The following is a 19,375-nucleotide window of genomic DNA, read 5'->3' as shown; positions in this document are numbered from 1 at the left end:
AGCCCCGCCCCTAGCATCAGCATCTGACGTCAGATACAGGGAACAGTTAGGCATGCCCCGTGTCTGATGTCAGATGCAGGGGGGCATGGTTTAGCTCCCAAACAGGGCCACTTTTGACATCAGACATGGGGTGTGTGTCTGGGGCTCAAGACGTGAACCCGGGGGGGGGCTGGGACTTGCTGCCACTTGTGCCTCTCTCTCTGAGCCTGAAATGAGCGCCTCACCCTGCCTCATGAAAGGGATGCCCCTGGAGAGTGAGCAAAAGCTGTCTCCCTACCAAGAACCATCAAAGGGGGCTGCTGGACAGGTTGTTTTTGCTGCACTTTTTAATCTTCTTTCAGAATCGTCACTGTTAGATATATGGAACAGTTTTAGAACTTCCAGTAAAAGAGGCACATGCCGTGGAATGTCAACCAGTTACTAATACGCTTAGCCAAAGCAACATCTATTGATCCTGATTGTCTGAAATTGCACTTCAAAAGGCCTGGGTGACATTTCCAAGGAGAGACGAGATTCTTTCAAGTCAATTAGAGGCATCAGAGAATTCGTGCAAATGGGACAAGTTCACCTTAAAGGAATGTCAGCAGGGGATAGGAGATGAATTAAGCATCTTTTATACGCTGGGAAACAAATCCCTTAATGGCCCAGAACATCGGAAAGGACATGCAGGTTTGCCAAAAGCACACTGGAAGTATCTGGATCAGACAGATTTGTTTGGCTGAACCCCACCAGAGAAATTTTAACAGATGAAATTGCTGTGCGTGTTTCTCCTGCAGGGCTGTGTGCATGTGGAAGAAGCTGAATCTGTAGGAATGAATGCACCAGCACCACCCCAGCAAAAGGGAGTGGCGTGTACTGCTGCTGCATGCAAAGTGCTTAATTTCTAGGGAAAGGGTTGCCAGTGTTCAGCACTAAGTGTAAACAAGCAGATCAAGATCTGCTCTGGAACAGTTTCCCTCAATCCCTGATGCATGGATGGGAGCTCTGTATTTACTTGGTCATGAAGGAAATGCTTTCTGCAGATGTTCAGGGGCGCTTTCAACTATTCTTACTTCATATGTCCATGTCATGGTTGAGTGCTGGTATTCAATCCCTGCTAACAAACTGACCAAAGAGGCACTTTTTAACGTGGTACCTCTTGCTTCCTTTATATTTAGCAGGGGAAGAGCAACTGTCCCTATTCATCCCTCCCAGTGGCTGTTGCTGGAGTCTCCCTTGTGTTGTGTGTTTTGAGACTGTGACAGGGAGCCATCTTCTTCATAAGAACAGCCCTGCTGGATCAGGCCCAAGGCCCATCTAGTCCAGCATCCTGTTTCTCACAGTAGCCCACCAGATGCTGCTGGAAGCCACAGGCAGGAGTTGAAGGCATGCCCTCTCTCATTCCTTCTGCTATATAAATGGCTTCAAGCACTTCTTGTTGAATAGCAGCATATAAATATTATAAGCAACAATCATATTAGAGTACATGCTTTGCAGGCATACAGAAGATCATGCCCAGGTTCCATCCCTTGCAGCTCCACTTCAGAGGATCTCAGGCAGCAGAGAGGAGAAGGAGCCTGGAGATGCTCGGCAGCACCGGACGCGATGGCTCAACAAGGGATCTTCACATATGTCCATTGCCGGCTACACGTCAAGAGCTTCTTCACTCAGCCTACCTGAGCATGCAGGGGCCAGTAGGGATGTGCATAAAACCGGTTCTCCCGGTTCGGTTCGGGTCCGGACCGGGTCCGGACCGGACCGGGGAGGTTCGGTTCTGGTTTTGCCGGACCACCCCCCGGTCCGGTTCGGATCCGAAGAGGTTCGGATCTGAACCGAACCGGTTCGGATCACAAAAAGTGGCTGGTTTTGAAGGGGACATTGTGTTCTACCTGCCACCCAAATTTCAAGTCGATTGGACCTTCCTCTGATTTTTTACAATTTTTTTTAAAAAATTAATTCTTGCCCATAACTCGCAATGTGGAGCCCTTAGGGGCAAAAAAGCTGGGGTGGGTGGTAGCCACCCATGGGTGTCCTCCACCCCAAAAATCCCAAGGCAATTGGTTGCTCCTAGTATTATTGGTGAATTTTTGAAGAAAATTTTTTTTCCATTGCCTAGAATGGGGGTTTGGGGCTGCCCCAGACCCGCCTCTGTGGGGTGGCAGCACCCCCAAAGTGGGTCCGGGGCCATGGCAAAAATGCCCTCAGTCCCTCCCTGCAATCCCCGTAGAGATAGGAGTGATGGTTCTGTTGTTTTTCTGAGGTGTTCTGAGTGTAGATTCTATGATAGCTAATGAGATTTCCAATGAGACACCATGAATCCACTCTCATTTGCTATCACAGAATCCACACTCACTCAGAACACCTCAGAAAAACAACAGAACCATCACTCCTATCTCTACGGGGATTGCTGGGAGGGACTGAGGGCATTTTTGCCATGGCCCCGGACCCACTTTGGCGGTGCTGCCACCCCACAGAGGCGGGTCTGGGGCAGCCCCGAACCCCCATTCTAGCCAATGGAAAAAAAATTTTTCTTCAGAAATTCACCAATAATACTAGGAGCAACCCAACAATTGCCACCCCATCTTTTTGGCCCCTCTCTCTGGGCGCCCTAACACGTAACACCTAGTCAGTCCATCTTAATGCCTACCTACTACCACCACTCCTATCCAAGCAAGTAAGAGGAGGACACTCAGAGAGACAACACCCACTCTCTGATCTAACAAAAAGGCCACTGCTGTGCTGCCTGCCAGCACAGCAGCAGCAGCGGAGCAGCACACTAAGCACAAGAGCAGCACACACAGAGAAGAAGCAGGAGGCGGAGCAGCAGAGCAGCAGACCTGCCGCTCTGCATGATGGGTGACGTGATGCCCAAAGAAACCACCGCCTCACTCAGTGCCTGCCACTGACTAGGCCCGACAGACAGAAGCCAGCCAACCTGCTCTGCTCTGCTCTGATGCTCCCCATGGATGATGCACACACACCCTACATCTGCATCCCAATGACCAGACCAGACCAGACCAAGTGCGCAGAGTCAGCACAGGCCAGCAGCCACCAGCCCAGAAACAACAACAGCTACTACTGCTACCACCACAACCAGTGTTGCCGCTACAATAACATTCCCAGTCCAGTCACGCGCGCCGCAGCCTGAGCCTAGCACACAGCCAACAGCTGCTGCCAGCCAGTGCCTGGCAAGCCCAGCCAACATGAGGAGGAGAGAGCTAACAAGTAGACGGCGCACGCACATCACCAACCCATCACGACGGCGCAACTGCAAGGGGAGAGGGCACAATTACAGGCAGCAGCAGGAGGAGGAGGCAAGGCAATCCTAGCACAGATTTGAAAGTTTAGAATCCACCAGGACATCTTCTAGAATCTAGACTTCTGTTTTTTCTACCACCAGCTGTAGTGTCTAGTTAGTCAGTGTGCTGTGCAGCTGAGCTGAGCTGAGCTGAGCTGCGTGTGAGGAAGGGTGATTGTAGCTAGTTCTTTAGTTTCAGCAGACTGAGCATTGAGCATGGGCAGTGGCCTTGGGAAGCAACACAATTACACGACACTCACCTGCTGCTGCTGGTCCTAGAAGTTGCCTCTTCTCGTCTTCACCTCTTCGTGTGTGTGTGTGTGTGTGTGTGCAGTGAGTGCATGCCTTTTGCCTTGCTGGAAAGAAATGCTTCTCTGGTCCACCACCACATATCTGCTCAAGGACACAGAGGCCCAAGGCAGAGGTGGTGGTGGCACCAGTGTGAGTGCATGTGTGCTGGTGGTGTTTGCCACCACAGGTGTTTTGTGTGTGTATGTGTGCGCTGCTAGCTAGGAGGGGGGAGGCAGGGAGGCAGGGAGGCAGGGAGGCAGGGGGGAGGAAAGGGGAGGGGGAGAGGGATGTAGAGGGGATTGAAGGGGGGAGGGTCCGGCTCAGAGTTGGTCAGCCACATATTTGTGCACACACGTGCTCACGTGTGTGCTTCGGTGGGAGAGACCAGACTCTCATCATCTGCCAGACCGGGGTTGGGGGCAGGTGAGGCGGTGGTGGGCTGGAAGGGAGGGAGGATGGAAGGTGGTGAAGAGGAAGGGGAGAGGATGAGAGGGGAAGGATGGAGGGAGGCATGGGGGGGAGGAAAAAAAACATGTAGACAGACACACACCAGAAAGCATCCACACACAGAGACAGTGCTAGGCATCCATTCACACAGACAGACAGACAGACAGACAGACAGACAGACACACAACAGGAAGAGACAGACTGAGCCTGCACCACACACACACACACAGACCCGATTCCCCCCCTGCACAGTTATCAATCAATATGTTGTGTTGGCAGCCAGTTCATTGCTATTCTGATGGTTTTGGGTTTTTTGCCATCAGCCAACATCAACAGTGACCACAATCAAGATGAACATAAGATGATAATAATTCATTCGTTTCATTTCAAAAAATCACCCAATCATTTTCTCCATGTAAACCAAGCCCCCCACACATGATTTCTGGTGACATTTTCAATAAAATCAATTCATTTGGCATTCATCATTTTGTTCTCCCTTTGTCACCTTTTTTTCTTTCTTTTGCATAATTTTGAGGCTTGATTTTGACATGGGGTTTTTAAAGAAAAAATTATTTACATGTTTATTTACTAGTATTTACATATCTACACTGCATTTTTGAACGTATACCCGCCGCTGCCGCTAAGTCTAGTACTCCGTGGGCTGTGCTACTTTGGGGGGGTGTGCCGTGCCCACGCCAGGTCCCCAAATGCTGACAGGTGGATAGATAAAGGGCCTGTGCTGGTCAGCATTGGGTTTCTTTTTAGGTGGGCGTGGGCATTGTAAACATCTGGCCAGTCGCAGCACTACAACTACTACTACAACTGCATCTCTGTGTGGGCACACTACACGCTGCGACTGGCTGGCACGGCTCAGCATCTGTCACGTCAGCTCAGCTAGAGGTGGAAGGGGGGAGGGTAGGGATAAGCAGAGGTCGAGCCAGGCAGGTGACCAACCATGGGGCAACCCACGGTAATCACTCGCCCGTCTCAAACTGCAGCTTGGGGTAGCCCAACAGGGGGAGGTTCACCTTAAGGAAGACCAGCTGCTCCACCAGACCAGGGTCCAAGCGGGAGCGAGAGGGTGTCACCACGTCCCCGGCACGTGAAAACACCCGCTCGCTCTGGACACTGGTTGGGGGGCAGGAGAGGAGGCGCACAGCCACCACTGCCAGGTCCGGCCAGACTTGGCGGCGGCTCGCCCAGAACTGTGCGCAGTCCACGCCGTCTCCCTCCACAGGCTCCTCCAAGTACTGCGCAACGCATTGCTCAGCACTGGAGGGGGGCCTGGCAGGTCGAGCCTCCCGCATACCAGGCATGGCGCCATAGCAGAACCGCTGAAACCACTGGGCGGATCTCGAGTCGGTAGCAAATGGCTGCTGCGATGGCGCCGCCTGGGATGCCGCGCTGCTGGACTGGGAAGAGGGAGGGGAAGGGGAAGCTGACGCCGGCTGGCCGCCCATGCTGCTGCTGGGTGCGGGTTGGGCCGCGAGGGCTGCCCCCGCACCACTACCAACACCCTGGTCTCTGCGGGCCCTAGCGGCCTCCTCCTCCCTAACCTTCTCGACCAGGATGCCCTTCCACCTGGGCAAGTCGTCGGCACTCACGGCATTGCCCTTGATGGCTGGGTGACAGAGACAAGCGAGGACATACTCCTCCCTGTCTCCCAGCACATCAACGAGCCGCTTGTCAACCCCAGACATCAGCCTCCCAGCCAGAGCACGACCCTCTGGCGTGGTCAGAGAGATATGGAGTCCACCCATCAGCTTCTCGAGACCAACAGCTGTGGGCAGCGCCTGGCTCAAGGGAGTGGTGTCGCCACACAAGCCCTTCGTGGCAAGCTGGAAGGGCTCGAGTGCCGACACCGCCTCGGACATCTGCTTCCACTCTGCGTTTGAGAAGTCGCAGACATCCAAGGACTCGTCCCTCGCCAGGGCGACAAGGGCTCTCTCCTGCTCCAACAGGCGCTGGAACAGGAGGAAGGTGGAGTTCCACCGCGTCTCCACATCCGTAGGGATGAGATGGCGAGGAAGGCCAAGGTCATCCTGCTTCTGGCGAAGCAGTCTCCTGGACTTCTCGCTGCGGTGGAAGTGGGCGGCCAGCTTGCGGGACTTATCCACAAGCATGGCCGTGGCAGCAACAGCAGCTGCGATGGGGCGGGCCCCCTTCTCCTGGGACGCCTTCAGCTCCTTAAGGCCAAGGGCGTCCCTGACGGTCAGATGGAGCGTGTGTGCCATACACCGTATGTTCACACAGTCCATGACTGTCTCGACAGCGGCGGTAACGTTGGCTCCATTGTCGGTGACAATGAAGCCGCGGGAGAGGTGTGGACACCCGCCAATCCACTCCTCTATCTGGCGGTCGAGTACGGCCGCCACCTCCTCCGCGGTGTGCCTCGTGTCCATCGTCTCCACGTGCAGGATGGCCCACCTGTGCCGTAGTGCAGCGGGAGCCGCGCCGGACCCGGAAGCATCGCCCGCGGAGGTCCCCTCACTCTCCGGTCCCCACCAGTGGGCAGTGAGGGCCAGGAAAGAAGCGTGCATCCCACTGACACTGGTCCAGAGGTCAGTCGTGAAATGCACGCTTGTCCCGGCCGGAGCTGCACGCAGTTCGGCCGACACGAGCTCCCTGCACCAGCGGTACAGGGAGGGGACCACGTTCCGGCTGAACGTCGTCCTTGAGGGGATGACGTATTCGGGAGCCAGGTATTGGAGAATACGGCGGAAGCCGTTGTTCTCGACCACCTGAAACGGCTGGTCATCGGTGGAAATCATCTCCCCTATGAGGCGGGTGAGGTGATGATGGTCCACGCGAACAATACGCTGGCTGCCCGAGGACTGCGTCCACCGCTGGACGGGCAGTGTAGCCTGCCTGCTGGCTGGCACACTGCCGCTGCCCGCCCTAGTGGCAGATGCACAAGGCGCACTAGCGCTGCCAGCCTGTCCCCTGAGACCTGGGTGGTGACGCTCTAGGTGTCTCCACATAGGCGTCGTACCCAGGTGCGCAGGGTCCCTTCCACGGCTGACAAGCATCCTGCAGTGGACACAGCGGGCGTGGAATGGGGCATCTTGAGGGACCTCAAAATGCACCCATACACCACTGCCCTTGGCCTCCTGCGCCCTGGGCGCCGTCCTAGGCCGTTTCTCGCAGGGTGGCTGCAGTCCTAGGGGGGGGCGGCCGCCGCTGCCTGCCCACTGCTGCCACCCAACCCGCCCCTTCCGCCCTCCACAGCGGAGGAAGGGCCCGGCTCAACTGGCATCGGAGAGGCAGGCCTCTCCTCCACCACCTCGCCAGACTGCTCCCCACCAGAGTGTCGGGCTTCACGAGGGGGGGCCCCACTGAGCGGCGAAAGGATAGGGGGAAGGGGCCCCAGAGGGAGGGAGAACCTGGCTGCATCGCTGCCAGCCGCACGGTCCTCACCGCCCTCTACCTGCTCTTCCAACTCCACAGTCTCCTCCACCTCAACAACTGGCGGTAGCTCAGCAGCACCTGGTGCCGCCGGCGAGGAGGGACCCGCCACAGCCCTAACGGTGCCTCTGCCTCTGCCGCGATTGGAGGCAGCAGGCGTGGGGAACTGAATCCTGCGCACCAAAGATGGGGCCGGAGCAAAGAATTCTCCAATGGGGAGAACTGGGGTGTCCTCAGGCTCCCCGCGTCCTCTCCCTCCCCGTGCCGCAGGCGCACCCCGCACCTGGCCTCTCCCACCTCTGCCTGCCATCCTTGAGCGAGCCCTGCCCGCCACACGGCGCTCAGACATGCTGCTAGGTCAGAAGGAGGGAGACTTTAGGAGGAAGGCCAGAGAGGGTCAGAAAAATAATTTGGAGGGGCTTAGGGGCCAAAAAAAAGGCAGCTGATTTGGAGGCGGCGGGGGGGAAGTTTGTTTTCAAAAAAGGAAGCCAATTGGGGGGAAAGGAAGACTTTTTGATATGGGGGGGGAAGCCAATCGAAGTGAGGGGGAGGGTGTCCTTTTTGAATTTGGGAGTCAACCACCAAGCCAATTGGGGAGATGGGTCTGGGAGGGTTTTTTTTTTAGAAAAATAGGGGGTTAAAGGGTGGAACCCCGGTGTGGGAGGGTGGCACGGGCAGTTGGGTGGAGTAGTTGTGGTGTGGGTGGCAAGTTTTTAGCTTTTTGGGGGGGGGAGAGTGGATGGGGGGAGGGCACAGCACCTACCGGGGGTGGGGGAGGGATGCAGTCAACGCTTGGGAACCTGAAGATCAAAGGAGGAAACCCTTATTTAGTGAACTGGAACACAAAGTGTGGGTTCTGGGGGGTGGTTCTCAAGTAATGCTCCTGTGGGGGGAGCATCAAACTCAATGCAGCCTATTTAGTGACTCTGAATTGCACACAACCAAAACCAGAACCCAGTCACACCAACACAGAGGTTGAACCCACCCACTCTGTGACTCTGCCCGCCCAATGCCATGGCAAGCAAGCAGCAGCAAACACTTGATGGCAGCCTCATGGATTGAACATCATGATCATCATCATACGTGTGTATTGGCCCAGCATGTAGTGGCAGCATCAGAGCCCAGCCAGGACCCCACTCAGACTGCCCCAGAGGCAAGGAAGCACTCTGGCATGGCATGGGCCCAGCATGTAGTGGCAGCATCGCATCAGAACCCTGGACCCCACTCAGACTGCCCCAGAGGCAAGGAAGCACTCTGGAAGGCACCTGTTCAAAAACCACCTGCAAGACGCATGCAATGCAACGCAACACACAGCAGCAATTTCTTTACTGGGCATGGGCATGAAGACACAAGTTTTACAACAGTACATCTCCTCTCCAAGGTTCCCTCCCTCCTCCCCACACCCAAATGCATTTCAGAATAGGGGTGTCCCTATTTAAAACCGCCAGCTAGGGAGAGAAAAGGGCAACAAAAGGTGCACAATCGCACACGCACTAACCCCTCTTCTTCCGGTCCTTCTCCTGCCGCTCACTGCTGGTCACGGATTCGCCGCCGCCAGCCAGCCACCCTGGGCTGAGACACAGCAGGGCGGCCGCACGAGGCACACAGGCAACCGGGGTAGTTCAACAACGATGGAGGGGCAGAAGTGAGGAGACAACACTATTTGTGTCGCACAACTCACCCCCAAGCAGAGACAAAATCAACCAAAAACTATAAAAAGAAAAAAAAAACCGATGGCAGCCGCCAGGTGGGTAGGCTACTGTGTGCGGCTGCAGCTGTGGGAGAGGAGGTGGAAAGTGAAGGGGAGCAGAGAGAGAAAAGACTAAGAGAGAGAGAAAAGAGAGGGGGGGCAGGGACAAAGAGAAAGAGAGGAGAGAGAGAGAAAAGAAAGAGAGAGAGAGGAGAAAGAGAGATGATAGAGAGAAAGAGGAGAGAGGAGAAGCGCAGCGCAGCAGGGAGGGGGGATTCAGGTGTGGGGGGAGGACACAGCAGTAGCAGCGGTCCAAAGAGGTGGGGGGAGCAGAGAGGGTGTGTGTGGTTGGGGGCTAGTGTGTGGCAGGGGGCCTGGGGTAAGTGGAGAGAGTCGGGGGCAAGGAGGAAAAGAGGTGGGGTGGGGGGAGCAGAGAGGGTTGTGTGGTTGGGGCTAGTGTGTGGTAGGGGGCCTGGGGTAAGTGGAGAGAGTCAGGGGCAAGGAGGAAAAGAGGTGGGGTGGGGGGAGCAGAGAGGGTGTGTGTGGTTGGGGCTAGTGTGTGGCAGGGGGCCTGGGGTAAGTGGAGAGAGTCAGGGGCAAGGAGGAAAAGAGGTGGGGTGGGGGGAGCAGAGAGGGTGTGTGTGGTTGGGGCTAGTGTGTGGCAGGGGGCCTGGGGTAAGTGGAGAGAGTCGGGGGCAAGGAGAAAAAGAGGTGGGGTGGGGGGAGCAGAGAGGGTGTGTGTGGTTGGGGCTAGTGTGTGGCAGGGGCCCTGGGGTAAGTGGAGAGAGTCAGGGGCAAGGAGGAAAAGAGGTGGGGTGGGGGGAGCAGAGAGGGTGTGTGTGGTTGGGGGCTAGTGTGTGGCAGAGGGGTGTTGGGGGGATGGGGAGGGGGCAACAACAAACAGCAAAGGAGAAACTGGAACAACTCGGGCAGCAGCAGCGATTAGGCTGGATGGGGTGGTTGGGGGAGGAGCTGGGCCTGGGCTAGGGTCTGGGAGGAGGGAGGGTGGGGGGGCAGGCAGGGGGGAGGAGGAGGAGGAGGGTAGCAAAATATATAAAGCAATATATATCAAGAGAACACAAGCCAGAAGTTTAAAAAAAAAATGAAAAGAAAGACTATAACCAGCAGAAAAAACTTGGGTGTGGGGGTGTGGGGAGGGGGAACCAAACACAGACTCTGAGGGGGGCCACTAAGTGAACAGAGACAATGAAACCACAATTGCTGCAAATTAATAATAGCAAATGAATAAGTGGAACTGCAAGCAAAGAAAACTGGACTCTGTTTGGCAGCAGCAAACTTGGGAGAAGGCTGGATGGGGTGGGGTTGGGGTGGGGTGTGGTTGGACTTGGAGGGGCAAGTTTGGAGCAGGGAACCAAAACTGATTATATGGGACAACAAGAAACAACAACAGAATCCTCTGGGGGTGGGGGGGAGGGATTCAGGGAACCAACTCGCAGGGCAGCAGCAGTCAGCAGAAACAAACAAAATGGTACAATTTAAGCAAAACCAGCAAGCAATATATAAATGAAACCAATGGAATGCAATGTGAAAATCAAAAAGTTGGACAAAAACAAGGCAGGACAAAGAGCAATAATTAATGGAAGAAGATTTAAAGCAATGAGGATGCAGTGGGTGGGAGTGGGGGAGGGGGAGGGTAGGCCCAAAGGATGAGAAGGGAAAGGGGGGAGGGGGGAGAAAAGCAGACAGACAAGGAACAGGGAAAATTGGGGGAAATTAAGAAGAAAGTAAAGTGAAGTAACACACAGTATACAGACAAGAGACAGACAGAGAGAGGAGACACACAGAGAGTCACAAAGGGCAGGTGGACAAAGGATTAGACAGAGCACACACAGAGAGACACAGGACACAGTCAGGACTCACAGAGACACCAGAGCAGCCAGCAAAGGGCAAGCAGGTCTCAGAGATGATCCCACAACTGCAGCCAAGAGAAGTTTCCAGAGAAGAGGCTTGGGTTTATATAGGTTTGAAATTCCCTCCTTTGGGAGCCCCCACCTTTGCACTCCCCCCACGGCCAACAGGGTGCCAGCTCTCAACAGTGCAACAGCCAAGCAGCCTACCAGACCAAAGGACTCATTCTGGCCAATCAAGGATCAATAGCGCAGCCAATACAATGCCTGGAAATAGCATCACAAAATGGATGCAAGGAGGAGCAAAAGTTTCGGGAAGGAGACACAAAATGGAGGACACACTTGGAACTTTAAAGAGACACTCCAGAGACTCAATTTCGTTCCCGAACCGGTTCGGGAAACCCGAGCCGGTTCGGTACCGAACCGGCTCGAATTCGGTCCGGCTCGGTCCCCGGGAGGGCCCGATTCGGTCCGGGATCGAGCCGCCAGATCCGGACCGGTTCGGACGAACCGGTCCGGATCCGAACCGAACCGCACATCCCTAGGGGCCAGCCTCAGAGCAGAGATGAAGAGGGGCTAAAAACGCCATCCTGGGTCTCCTCTGCCCCAAGCTGTTTGTTCCTTGTACTGGCCTCTCTCCGGAGGACCCAGCACTCGCCATTCGCCAGCCACTCACCCCTGACCAGCTCCTTAAATGCCCCCTCGCAAGCTGTGCCATCCCCAATTAGGGGGCCAACGCCCCTCTTTATTAACCCATGATCCCTGGCAGCTGTGCTCCCCATCAACCGCTGTGTTCCTGCCTCCTCCCTTCTGAGCCTCCTCCCCTCAGGATGTGTGCCAATGACATCATTCCTGCATGCCTCCCTCGAAGCTCTCCCTGATGTCATTTCCCTGCTGGGAGCACCATTCAGCGGGGGGACTGGGCGGCCAGAGGGTCCCGTCGGCGTGCCGTCTTCCTCCTCCACTGGCTCGCCATCCCCTCCCGCAGCATCGGACAGACGGCCGCCCTCGCCCTGAATGGTAAGGGTGGCCGGTGTGGCCAGACACCCATATTCCCTGTGTTATTATTATTTTCTTGTATGCCCCCCTGCTACTTAATGGAACAAATTGATGTCAGCTCCAACTCCTCCGCAAAAGGTAACCAACCCTTCTTCAGAACAACACAAAATCCAGATCTCTTCTGCAGCATAACCAATTCCTTCCCCTCCTTTTGCTCAGCTTTGTTGCTGCTCTCTGGAAGCAATTGCTAAATGGACACATAAAAACAGTGGCTGATGTCCTGACTAAGACTGCATGAAGACTTCAAACAACAGCACACATGCAGTGCTATTCCCATTCTAGACCCACACTTCCGAAGCACGGCCACTCCTGTGCAAAGGGAAGAGAACTGGTCTTGTGGTAGCAAGCATGACTTGTCCCCTTTGCTAAGCAGGGTCTGCCCTAGTTGCATATGAATGGGAGCGCTGTAAGATATTCCCCTTAGGGGGTGGAGCCACTCTGGGAAGAGCATCAGAAGGTTCCAAGTTCCTTCCCTGGCACCTCCAAGATAGGGCTGAGAGAGATTTCTGCCTGCAACCTTGGAGGAGCCGCTGCCAATCTGTGTAAACAATATTGAGATAGATGGACCACTCAGTATAGGGCAGCTTCCCATGTCCCTAGCTTTGTCAGAACTCTCCTTGTGCTCAAGAAGCATTCTGTTACAGTGGAAATATATCCCTGAAGAAATACGCCCCCAAAGAATAGATTCTTCAACCACAGATCTATTCTGTTGTAAAAGAGGGCTTCCATCCAGAGTACAAAGAAAGTGCTGAAATAGTTACACTCTTGTGCAAGAGTGCCTGTGCTTCAGTAGCATGGGGACTAGCATGGAGGCTAGTGCTGTGTGTATGCTTTTGTTTGAAGCATACATGCAGTGTTAGGAAATCAGCCAATATGCTCCACTCATTGCTTTCTCTCACCCCAAATAAATTATCTTAACAAGTATAAAATTGTCACTTGAATTTGGCTGAAATGGTTCTGTGACAAATAACTCACAAATGGCTGTTGCAATGGTGGAAGGGTGGAATATAAATGTAGTAAACAAATAAAGTAGTAACTAAACATCTGAAAATTGCTCTCATACTAATACACTATCCAGAATTACACTGCATCAGTAGCCAGAACAAAGCTAAGATTTTTTTAAAAACTAGAATGGCTGTTTATTGTTGTGCTGGGATCAGAGATGTCGTTTATTTTTCACTGTGAACAATTGCTCATCTGTATGATGATCAGTGAGCCATTCTTCTACTATAAAAGGGGGAAATATTATGTACCTTTCAACCCCACTTCTCTAGGTAGTGAGAGGTTCCAAGAGAGTAGTGCTATTTGGATTCTGGTTTCCTTTGAAGGAGAGATTACTAGTCTTACGGTGTCTTTGTCTGGTGTAGAATCCAAGGAAATGACAAGGGAAATAGAGTGGAGTGGAATCAGGAATATTACTATAATGAGGCTATTCCCACGATCACTGGAAAGGGGGCTAAGGGAGCTTAGCCTGCTTTCTAGTGATTGTGGGAACCACCAGGCCCATGGGCAAGCCCGGTGCTCCCAAGGCAGCTAGCCCGCCTAAAACATCCTCCCCTTAAATGAGGTCCATTAACCTCATCTTCCTGCTCATGTGCCATCGTGGCATGTGGCGACACATGAGTAGACCCCCAACTGGGAGGCTACAAGCAGCCTCCCGGTATCAGGGGTCCCCCAGAATGCCCCGCATGCTCATGTCCTGGGGCTTCTGGGGGCTGCTAGGCCTGCTCTCCCCACAGACTCGCCAGAAGCTCTTCCCACTAATCATGAGAAGAACTTCAATGAAATAGACAGGCGCGTAACAATGATAGGGCAAGGGGAGACAGTTGTCTGGGGGCCCCACTGCCTGGAGGGGCACCCCAGGGGCACCTCATGTGACTCCCCATTGCCCCCTGCCCAGCCCCATAGCCTCTCAGCCACTTGCCCTCTTCGCCGTCTCTCCTGCTTGTTCTGCTGGCCCGCAATCCAAGCAGCAGGCAAGCTGCAAAGAGCTCCTTTTCTCCCGCCTCTCAGCTGATCGGCGGGTGGGCGGGGCTTCCACGGAGGCCTCCGTGTAGGCCGCAGTGAAGCCTAAACTCGAGTAGGGCCCAAGCAAGCCAGGAAGGAGGAGGCAGCCAGAGTGTTCTCGGCAGCAGAAGACCCCTTGCTGCCCTGCTTAACCCAGACCAGCATTTGCCAGGTAGAGTGTGAACTCCTTTTTGTGGTTACCTTTCCCGCCCCCCCCCCATATATAGGGATCTGCTTGCCATAGGGCTTGGATATGGGGGGGGGAGGGACCGAGAAGTCTCTGAATATTTATTTTGAAACAGCTTGGAAAATTTGCTGACTTAAAAAAAACTATCTAAAAAGTCCTATAAGTGGCTTGTTTCATGGCAGAAAATTGCAAAAACTTCTGGAACAGTATTTTATTAATTTTATTCATTCATTCATTCATTTATAAATGCACTTATGTTCAAGTTGTTTTGCAACCCAGAAGGTCTGAGTGAGAACTGTGAAGCATGTGTGGTGCTTTTATTTTATTTTTCTTGTGTGTGAACTGCTCCCCAATAACTTGCAGGGACTTCAGGGTAAATCTGGCCAACATGTGAATGCAGCACCTCCATTCCAGAGGAGATGTGTCTTAAAGGGCTTTAAAAGCCTCCTGTGAAAAACCTCCTGCAATCAAACTTGACTGAATTTGTTCAGAATTCTGAGAAAACAAACATAGGCTCACCCTGCATGGTTGAAAGTCTCCTTTGCTAATCTGCAGCGAGGGGCCCATTTTAATAATTCATCTTTCTAGTGTGTTCTAGGCATTAAAAGTAATACAAATGTATAGTACTCAATGTATATCACTATATATTGTGACGTGTGTGTGTGTATTCAGTGAAATGTATTTGCAGGCAGCATACTTATTTTGGAATATCTGACTTAAATCCTTGGGGGCCTGGGGTGTGCGGAGGCCCTGGACTTTGGGGGGGGCCCATTTTAAAATCTTGTCTCTGGGCCCACTCCAACCTTGCTACGCCCCTGGAAATAGATATTATTTACAGAGAGGCAAGTGCAGTCTGCCTTCAGTGCTCTTGCTGCTGGCTGTTTATTAGCCCCACCTCTACTCCAGGACTGGAATACAAATAACTGAAGCCCCTTTCAAAAGCTGGCCTGGATCAAGGAATGGGTTAACCAAAAACACCACACTTGGAAATAAACTCTGGAAGATATATTTCCAAATATACAGCTTGGGCATTTGATGGAGTTACACGATAGCAGTACACTCTTATTAGTCAGCAGCAAGTTACAGTATATCAAGTTCCCAGAGAGTAACCTTGCCCCATAAAAAGTGCTGCTAGCTTCTGCCTGGCCTATTTCTAAAATCTCTTTTCTGTCTCATTCACAGCTATATCTGTGAACCACTGAAGCAGGAGGGCAAGGAAAGAGAGAGTCACCACACACCTCACCAGCCCTTCATCTCCGGTCAAGAATAGGTGACTTACTTGACATCCTTCTCCAGAGCCATTAATGCCACTTAAGAAGCATCAGGCTGGGCCATTGGGGCTATTGTCTAGCAATCTACCTAACAAAAGAGTTGGCCAGCTAGCCATGTCTTCATCCATCACAACATGCTATTTACATGGCCTCCATTTAGGTATACCTGTTTAAGGTCTAATTCATAGGAGCTTACTGTTTTATTCTGTTTTATTCTGTTTACTATGTATAATATTTTGTTTTAATGCTTTTTTATGTCTTTTGTATGGCCTATGGCTGTAATAAAATTGATTGATCATTTAGGTATACCAGAGTCCTATATATAATTACTAGAACAATGTCCATCATCATGATGGGTGAGATTATATGGTGGGAGGACAGACAGAACTTTGTGCAGATACATATTGCACAGATCACATATATTGTATTCTGCAGTGGTAGTCACTGGGAACTGATCTTGCCCTTCTCTCCATAGCACTGTGCTGAGTTCCATTATATGGTCACAGTAAAGTCAGTGGCTCACCTAGGCAATTTTGGAGCCTGGACCTAAAGGCCTTTAGAGCTCCCCCCACGAGCCCCTCTGTACCGCTACTGCCTGATCATGAGTGGGTCGCACACACTGCAAAGGAGGAATGTCGCTGTTATTTGACCTTTCTTAAAGCAACGTCACCTGCTTTATCTTCCACACCGAGTCATCTCACTAATTGGAATGGGGTTTGATCCCTTGTAACTGTGCACAGCAGACTATATGTATTGTGCATGAAAAACACACGCAACAAAAAAAGCCTAGGAGCGATTCTCACGATCAAGAAAAATTGGGCTAGGAGAGCCTAGCCCGATTTTTGTTGGTCGTAAGAACCACCAGGCTCGCAGCTGAGCCCGGTGGTTCTTGAGCAGGTAACCCGCTCAAGAACCCCTGCTAAAAAGCAGGTTTGCAGAGCGAGCGCTCCAACAAACCTGCTTTTTAGGCTCATGAGTAGACCCCCGGCCGAGAGGCGAAAAGCCGCCTCCCAGTTCCAGGGGTCTCCCCAATATGCCCTGTGCGATCCGGCCGCCTAGGGCTTTCTGCCTGCTCGTCTGTGGGGAGAGTGGGCTTAGCCCTCTCTCCCCACAGTTTTTACAAAAGCGGGTCTCACGGATCTTGAGACCCGCCTCCTAGTCTCTTTCCTCCCCGTTATCATCCTGTTCGTCTCTTCCCTACCAAAAAAAAAGTGTAAAAAAAAAAAGTTCCACCCAGGATTACAACAGATCATTAAAATAGGTGGTGTGCGGAGGTTGGTTGCTCTTTAAAAGTACACAGGAGATAAAAACAAAAAGGAAATAATTCTCTAAAGCTTTGATGCAAGTATTAATTGACCTGGGATTGAGTGGAAAGGGAGAAATGTAGCACGTTTGTCCCTAATCCATAAACTGCTGCAGATCAGCATCGGCCATGGGCTGCATGGTGGAGGGGCTGGGTGGGTTTGTTTCAAATTACCCAATTCCACTCCCCCCAGTACATTTCTCCCTTTAAAACTGCATGTGGGGTAACTTTAACGAGCTTGTGTGCATTGACATTTACTACTGTTTTACAAAGGGGAATCAGAATCGAAAATAAATGAAGCTCGCTGTCCTGTCTTATCCATCTTTCTTTTGCCTACGCACACATGGTCCCTGCTGAGTGTGTGCTGGAACCAGCAGCACACAAAGCGGGCGGTGTCAGACTCTTCTCTCCAAGGCGTGCATGCGCATGCAGCCTGATGGTGCTGCAGGGCAGGCTCCACTGCCTCGCACGCTCTGAGCCTGGTTGGATCAAGCAGTGGGCTGTTGGGCTGGCTGGCAGCTGCACAGCAAGCCATTACTGCCCTGCCGATGTGTAGGAGTTCTGCGAATTGCACCGGCACGCTTGAACACCTGGCATGGTTGTTTCAAAGAATTTGTGGCTCCCCCCCCCACAAGCATCTGTGGCAGAGGCAGGCAGGAAGGTCAGCTGCTGTGGCCCACACTTTGCCATACCCCCTGCCCCCCAGCACTGCGCGGAAGAGAGATCAGGGCAGGCTGGCAGGGACTCTGCCACGGGTCTCTCTGTGCACTCAGCTGCTTGGTGGCAGTGCAGCGTGGACTGTGCTACCCACCTTCCTAGGCCCCCAGAGGACATTTGGAGCCCTGCCCCCATGGAGGACTGGACCTGGGACCAGAGGTCCAGTCCAAAGAGCGCCCCTGAGTAGAGTAAGATACAGTCCATAAACTGGCTTTTCCTTCCAGCCATCCAAGACAGTTGCAGAGGGGAGCTTGCAAGTATCCCTGGAAAATTCCACTTTTATAGAATACCTACCGTACCAGTGATGGCCTGGCCAGCAAGTCTCAGGAATAAAGAAAGGGCTGGCTCTACTCTCATTGTAGCAAAAGCCTCAAGCTTAGCAGTTTATTTTCCCCCACAGAAGTGAGTGAGTGGCATTTACTTATAAAAGAGAAAGCACAGGGTTCCTCTTAGGGATGCTACTAGGAGCAAAACCTGTTATCTGCCATGGGTGATCCTAGCCACTGAGAATCAAGCCTGCTTCTGTCCAGATCGCTGAGTTCTGGTTCTTCTTAGTCACACCAGAGTGTGACAGTATGATGAAAGGGTGAAGTGGACAGTTGGGAACTTTTATTGCGATAAAGGTATAAGGCAAATGGTTAATGTAGTTCTGTTTCAGGCTGGATAGAATTGCTTAGTTCTGCTCACCTGCAGACAAATCCCCTGTCTTCTCCACATACCAACTTAGGGGTTCCAGCCTAAAGCCTAGCATTTTGAAAAGAGTGATTTGGCCTTTGTACAAACCAGTCCAAAGAGAATTTAAACACAAACCATCCCTCCAGATTCCCAGAGTTCACTATGGCCGGCCGGTCATTTGGGAGGCCAGCAGGGAGCTGGAAGGAGCCCCCGTCGCTACCTCCATCATCTCCGCAGCCGCACTGCCTCTGCTGTCCGAGGTCTTCAGTGTGGCTGGCTAGTCATTTGGGAGGCCGGTGGGGGGGGGATAGGAGCCCCCACCATGACTGTCCCCACTGTGGCTTATTTTCCAAGGTAAAAAGTACTAAACAGCTACCTTTTCCTTCATCCCCCCCCCCCCGCGCATTTAGTCCTTTACGTTCAAAGGGGAACCTTTGCTGGGTTCCCCTTTACAAGTATCTGCATTGAGCCAGCTCACAAGGCAGGTGCTTGGCTCAACTTGCCCTCAGACCAGCTTCCCTCAGTTTGGCTTGCACCTTTGAGCCAAGCCGGTTTGAGTGCGAGCAAGCTCAATTACAAGTCAGCTCGCACATCTCTGCTCTCTAAGGCTCAAAGCAGCCATCCTATTTATTGGTCCACTGCTGAGCTGGTGACACTTTCCTTCCCCTGGTGCCAATCCTACTGCTTTTCACTGCTGCTTCTATCTCTGTAACAGTTTGATCAAATGTGCTTGGTCTTTCCAGGCAGGCAATATGGTAAAGTATGCTGTTGAGTAGGGATGTGCGAAACATTTCGGCAACAAGATGTTTTGTGCCCGAAAATGCCATTTTCAGGTGTTTTGTGCACAAAACGAACTAAAGAATTAAAAACCAAAGAGTTTTGTTTCCGAATGGAAATTACCTTATTTTGGAGCTGAAAGATTTGTTATTCGGAAAATGTTCCTTACCTCCACTTCGCAATCAAGCAAAGTCTTTCTCCTCAGTCTCCATTTTGAGCTATGACATGTTTAAATTTCCCGTCCTTCAGGCCTGCAGATTGGCAGGCGAAAGCAGGGCTGGACAGGAAGCAGGGAGTTTCCAGAGCGGGTCACTGAGTCTTTTTTATGTTCTCTGTGAAGTTGTCCTGAACTGAAAGCTCTGCTTCTTAAGAATTAAGGAGCTGAAAAGCGGCAGGAGCTT

General features: G+C 52.5%; 1 long non-coding RNA gene across 1 annotated transcript in view; it reads left to right on the top strand.

Moving 5' to 3' along the window:
* Positions 1-15,808, top strand: part of LOC128322281 (uncharacterized) — a 41,106-nt gene extending 25,298 nt beyond the window's left edge. The window contains exon 4 of the long non-coding RNA XR_008305645.1: positions 15,414-15,808. This is a non-coding gene — a long non-coding RNA (uncharacterized LOC128322281). The remainder of the gene's footprint in view (positions 1-15,413) is intronic.
* Positions 15,809-19,375: the final 3,567 nt, after the last annotated feature.

Source organism: Hemicordylus capensis, chromosome 4, assembly GCF_027244095.1.
Source record: "Hemicordylus capensis ecotype Gifberg chromosome 4, rHemCap1.1.pri, whole genome shotgun sequence".
Classification (NCBI taxonomy): Eukaryota; Metazoa; Chordata; class Lepidosauria; order Squamata; family Cordylidae; genus Hemicordylus; species Hemicordylus capensis.
Note: the sequence above shows the minus strand (reverse complement) of the source record. Positions and strands in the feature narration are given on the sequence as shown.